Below are 6,637 nucleotides of genomic sequence, written 5' to 3' on the forward strand. Positions count from 1 at the left end.
ATTAGGGCCTGGTTCCTCTGGGGAGGAGGGCCGTTCCGAGTCCGGAGCTGAGATCTTAAAACCACAGAGACCTACCGGATTGGGCGGGCTGTGGGCTGGGCAGGACCGGTCAGGGTAGAACTGGAGGGAAGCAGTGTGGCCTGGTGGATAAAGCACGGGCCTGGGAGTCAGAGGATCTGGACTCTACCACTTGCCTGGTCTGTGATCTTTGGGCAAGCCATTTAACTTACTTGTGCCTCAGTTTCCTCAACTGCAAAATGAGGATTCAATGCCTGCTCTCCCTCCTAATCGGACCGTGAGCCCCACGTGGGGCGGGGATCGACTCTGATCTGATTAACCTGTATCAACTCCAGCGCTCAGAACAGTCCTTGATGCACAGGAAGTACTTAACAAATATCTTAAAAAAAAAACCCCACAAACAAAAACTGAAAGTTCCGCACATCAAGCTCCTGGTCTCCAGTCCTCTACTCTAATTCTCCCTGAAGCCAACCCCACCCTCAAACGGAGGGCTGCTGAGACCTGGGGTCAAAGGTGCCAAAGTCACAGGGAAATGAACGATTCGATCGGGAATGAGCAGGCATTTGAGAGTCGGATGATTCCAGAGTTCACACTTCCTCATCCCCGTCCCTGTCTCTGTTTCTGGGCTCCTAGACTGTAAGCTAGACTGTAGACTCTAGACTGTAAGCTCACTGTGGTCAGGGAATATTGTTATATTGTACTCTCCCAAGCGCCTAATACAATGCTCTGCACACAGTAAGCTCTCAATAAATATCATTGATTGATCGATTGATTGATCCAGGGCCTAAGCAGACCCCGTATGTCACCATTTTCACATTCTTTAGACTACAGAACGTAGACTCTAAGCTCCTTGTGGGTAGGGAATGTGTCTGTTTATCATTATATGGTACTTTCCCAAGCGCTTAGTACACTATTCTTCACACAGTATACGCTCCATAAATACAATTGAATAAATGAATAACTGTAAGCTCTTTGTGGTAGGGATCATGTCTCCCAACTCTATTATATTGTGCTTTCCCAAGTGATTTCCCAAAATTTGCCTTTTCCTCTCCATCCAAACAGTTACCACACCGTTCCAAGCACTTATCCGATACTGCCTTGATTGCTGCATCTTCCTCCTCGCTGACCTGCTGGCCTCCTGTCTCTCCCCACTCCAATCCATACTTCACTCTGTTGCATGGATTATTTATTCATTCAGTCGTATTTATTGAGAGCTTACTGTGTGCAGACCACTGTACTAAGCGCTTGGAATGTACAATTCGGCAACAGATAGAGACAATCCCTGCTCATCGACGGGCTTTATCAACAAAATCGTTCAGTCCATATCTTCCTGCTCCTCAAGACCCTCCAATACTAATAATAATGTGGGTTTTTGTTAAGCGCTTACTATGTGCCAAGCACTGTTCTAAGCGCTGGGGGATACAAGGTGATCAGGTTGTCCCACGTGGGGCTCACAGTCTTCATCTCCATTTTACAGATGAGGGAACTGAGGCCCCGAAAAGTGAAGTGACTTGCCCAAGGTCACACAACTGACAAGCGGAGGAGCCGGGATTAGAACCTATGACCTCTGACTTCCAAGCCAGGGCTCTTTCCACTGAGCCACGCTGCTTCTCCATCCACCTTCACATCAAGCAGAAACTTCTTACCATTGGCTTTAAAGTCCTCAGTCAGCTTTTCCCATCCTAACTCGCCTCACTAATCTCCTTCTACCGCCCAGCTCGCACACTCCGTTCCTCTAGAGCCAGCTTACTCATTGTTCCCCGATCTCCTCTATCTCGCTGCCGACCCCTTTCCCACATCCTCCTCTAAGCCTGGAACTCCCTCCCCCTCCACATATGCCGGGCCATCGGTCTCTCCTTCTTCCAAGCATTATTAAGGTCGCATCTTTCTCCAAGAGGCCTTCCCCTATTAAGCCCTTTTCCCCCGGCCGACTCTTCCTTCTGTGTCGTCTACGCACTTTGATCTGTGATCTTTGGACGTCTGATATTCGCCCCACCCTCAACCCCACCTCACTTATGGACATATCTTTAATTTACATATTATAAATTAATTATTTATTTACATTAATGTCTCTCTCCCCCACTAGATAATAAGCTTGTTATAGGCAGGGAATGTGTCTGCTAATTCTGTTGTTTTATAATATGTCTGATAATTTGTTTTGTAATCTCCCAAGTGCTTAGTACGGTGCTCTGCATGAAGTAAGCGCTCAATAAATACCTTTGATTGATTGATCTAAAGCCTAAGAAGACCCCACACATCACCATTCCCATCTTCTGTAGACTATAGGCTGTAAGCTCCTTGTGGTTAGGGATTGGGTCCCCCAACTCTATTATAATACTTTCCCAAATGTTTAGTACAGCGCTCTGCACACAGTAAGCGCTCAATAAGTACCACTGCCTGATTGAGACAAATCTGGTTCCAACTCTTCCCCTGTTGATCAGAGTCAGAGTGAGGAGGCAACTGCCGCATGAGGAACCTGAAGAAAGACAGAACAAGTGGCGGGGACTGGGGGCCAGTGATTATTGAAATTCTTTCTTGCCTGCCATTTTGTTGGCCCAGGCATGTGGCTGGTGCTAATTTACAAGGGTGGACTGAAAGATCCACCACCCTTATGAGGGGGAAGTCAAGACCCCAGAAGTCAAGACCCCACACTTATTTACACGGGGTTCTGTGGGCCTAGCCTAGTCCTGACTTGGAGGAGACAGAGTCCCAGAATCGGCGAGTCAGAACACAGCTAGAAATTGAAGAGCAGCCCTGTGCCAGGGAGCAGCAAGAAGGTATTCCCTTCCCAGAGCCATAGAAAAGCCAAGGAACCGATAATTCAATTTGTTTATATTGATGCCTGTTTACTTGTTTGGTGTGTATAGATCTGTAATTCTATTTATTTATACTGATGCCTGTTTACTTGTTTTGATGTCTGTCTCCCCACTTCTAGACTGTAAACCCAGTATGGGCAGGGATTGTCTCTCTTTATTGCTGCATTGTACTTTCCAAGCACTTAGTACAGTGCTCTGCACACAGTAAGTGCTCAATAAATACGATTGATTGACCAGACTGGCAATACCCCCGGGCCTTCTCCCCGAGTGGGATTGCTTTGATGGGGTTGGATCTTATCTGCTCCTAAACGCTGTCCATATACTGCTCTCCTTGTCTTCATGGCAAGGTGAGAATCTTCTGGCACAGGCTCACCTGCTTCCTCTTCCCAAACATGCAAATTCTTTCCATCTCCCTCTGCTTTAAAGCCGATCACTCCCTCTCTTTCAGCCTCTCTCCATTTCCTCCCTCGGCTCTGGCTTTGAATGGTCAAAGGAGGAACCAGATAACCTAAAACACAATCTCAACCAACCTCAGAAGGCAAAGAAAGAACTCATTGTCTGGGTTTCTCCCCCGACCACCTTGCTGTTCTCGTCCCTTCCTTCAATTTTTTTTTTTAATTCCTCTGCTGTCAAAGCAAAAAAAAATCCAATATCGGTTCAGTTTTGTTTTGCAAATTAGGGCCATGCAAAGCAAGTCCTCCGGCTGCCAGAGGGAGAGGGTGTGAGTGTGTGAGTGTGAGTTTGTGTGTGGTATGTTTGGAGGTGGGGGAACGTGGAGTTGGGGGTCCTGTGTGAAAACCACCCCAGACCCAGAGGGCAGAATTCCAAGGGAGGATTTGACTGAAGGACAAGTTGGTGGGGTTTGCTTAGTAACATTTACTAACATTTTCTGGGATTTCCCACTTGGAATCGAAACTGTTAAAGTCCTGAGGAACAAGGAAACCAAATCACGGAAGAACAAAGGAGAAAAAAATGGAGAGAAAATGAAACTGAACCACGGAAAAGGCCCTATTTGAAGGAAAGGGGAAACTGAGACTGTGAGAGGAAAAGTGACCTGTCCCAGGGCATTCTGGGAAGTCACACACACTATCAGAGCTTTCCTGGGAGTATGAGCAATGGGAGCCAGAGGAAGGTAGGTTTAAAATGGCATATGCTCTATTTCCCTTCCCTCCTCCTGCTTGTCCAGGAAGACAGGATCCGATTGCTCAAGGGCAGTGGCTTCTGGGGCAACTAGAATGTGAGAACGAGCCAAAGACATCGGCAGTAACATTACAGGTCAGAACACTTCAGACCAGCCCTCTATTCTGTCCCCAAGAGTGGGAACAGGATATTTGGAGGAACTGTAGGAAGGCTGTCCTCTTGGATATCCACTTTAATCGTCAGGGATGTACCACCTAATGTCTTTAACTTTACCCCTTCTCCTCCTTAACTTTCCTCCTTGGATTCCATTACGGACGGCCCATTCATGAATTTGTCCTGAACCTCTTGATATTTTTTGCCTGCACAACTTCCCGTGGTAGCCAATTCCATTGCTTACAACCCACTTTCATGAAAAGCACTTCCTTTCTTTTTGTTTTTAAATCTTCCACCCATCAATTGTTAACAAATGGCTACTGGTCCTGGTGGTGTTGGATTTGGTGAACAACAATTCCGGGTTTGCCCAGCGATAGTAGTAGCTACAGTTACCGAGTTCCCACTGAGCGTAATGGGAAGTACAAAAGAAAGAAATGACACATTCTCTGCCCACAAGTGGTTTGCATTCCCTAATAGGAGAGGCAGATACATAATCAAAATCAATAATTGAACTTGCAATTAAATCAGTGTGAGTGCATACTAGAGATGGCTGAAGGGTTTTTATGACTTGGGATGCTGGGAATTAATCCGGTAGGCATTTGGAGGAGGTGGGCTTTCCAGGAGGGCTTCGAACACAGGATTTGGATTCTGTCGGATTTGGAGAGGGAGGGTGTTCTAAGCTGGGGGAACGTTGAGAGTGAAGGAACAGAGGCGGAAGATTCAAGAGAGAGGTGCGGTTAGAAAATTGGCTTGGGAGGAACGAAGACAACACGTTGGGGACTAGCGGGTAAAGAGCAGATATGTAAGGTGGACTGTGTTGGTGGAGAATCTTGAAGCCACCGGTGACTTCAAAATTCAAGATTGGCAGGAAGACTTAATATCCATCTCTCCCCCTCTAGACTGTAAGCTCGTTGTGGGCAGGGAATGTGCCTGTTTATTTTATATTGTACTCTCCCTGGCACTTAGTACAGTGCTCTGTACATAGTAAGTGTTCAAAAAATATGATTGAATGAATGAACTTGATGCAAAGGGCCACGGAAGCCCATGGAGGTTTTTGAGGCAACTGGGGGTTTTTGAGGTTGGAGGCAGGGAGGGATGGAGGGAGGGAGAACAGTGAGGAAGGAGATTCATTCATTCATTCATTCAATAGTATTTATTGAGAGCTTACCATGTGCAGAGCACTGTTCTAAGCACTTTTGGAATGTACCGATCGGCAACAGATAGAGGTACAAGTCTTGTCATGATATGAGCTAAGCTTGTGCCTGAGCGGTAGCTGTTCAAGTGGAGAGGAAGTAAAGGAAACGGTAGACGTCGTGTAGGAAGAATCAGCAGGATCTGATGGCCCTGCCCCTGTTCTTCCAATGGGCCTTCCCTGACCAGGTAGTCCAGGATCTCCCTTGTCTAACTGCTGGAAGATTGGGGGCGGCGGGGGAGAGGGAGGGTGGCAAGTGGCAGGGGGGGTTTGAGGCTGCCCTAGGCAGTTGGATAAATGAATGCCATTCCCAGTTTCCAGGCCTGACCGCCTCCTCAAAATGTGGAACGTGAAGCCCGAAGTTGGGAGTGCCAATCGGGGAAGAAGTGAGAGGAAGAGGACAGAGCAGCAATGCTAGCTGGGTTGAGGCGGGACGGCAGGACGGGGAAAATCTGAGGCCGGGGAGTTGGGGAGCGGGCTCTGGATTCAGGTTTGGGCTGATAAGTTTATCAAGCTCAGCCGGCTGCCAACGGTCGGCTCGGAGAAGGCAGGCAAACCCAGGAGGAAGAACAGCTCCCGGGCCCAGATAGGACTCTCCGCACCTTATCAGGAGCCTTTTGGGGCAAGCCAGCGGGTGGGGGAGAGAGAGAGAGAGAGAGAGAGAGAGAGAGAGAGAGAGAGAGAGAAAGAGAGCGCGCTTTCCAACCACTTCATCTGAACAACAGACAGATTGGCAGGAAGACTGTCAGAGCTTCCTCTGCTTGACTGGAGAACAAAAGCTACAGAAATAGACCCTCTGAGTCCTGGTGTGGTGGGGGGAAGGGGGTGTATTTCAGACCCCTAACAGAGCTTTCACAGCTGAACAGAAAGACAAGAACACTCCCGAAGTTTTCCATCTCAACCGTCTAGGCAGGGATGTGTGGCCTGGCCTCTCTGGGTCACCTTTTGTGTGTGCGTGTGGTGTCTGTTAAGCGGTTACTATGTGCCAGGGACTGTACTAAGTGTTGGGGTAGATTCAAGCAAATCGGGTTGGTCAGAGTCCCTGTCCCACATGGGGCTCACAGTCTTAATCCCCATTTTACAGATGAAGTAACTGAGGCACAGTTAAGCGAAGTAACTTAGCCAAGCTCACACAGCAGACAACTGGCAGAGCCAGGATTAGAATCCATGACCTTCTGACTCCCAGGAGCGTGCTCTAACCGCTACACTATGGAAGGGTTTAAAAAAGAGAGAGGGAAGGCCCCATACTGAGGTAACGGAGTAACTGAGGCACAGTTAAGTGAAGTGACTTACCCAAGGTCACACAGCAGACCACCGA

This window comes from Ornithorhynchus anatinus, chromosome 4 (assembly GCF_004115215.2).
Source record: "Ornithorhynchus anatinus isolate Pmale09 chromosome 4, mOrnAna1.pri.v4, whole genome shotgun sequence".
Lineage (NCBI taxonomy): Eukaryota > Metazoa > Chordata > Mammalia > Monotremata > Ornithorhynchidae > Ornithorhynchus > Ornithorhynchus anatinus.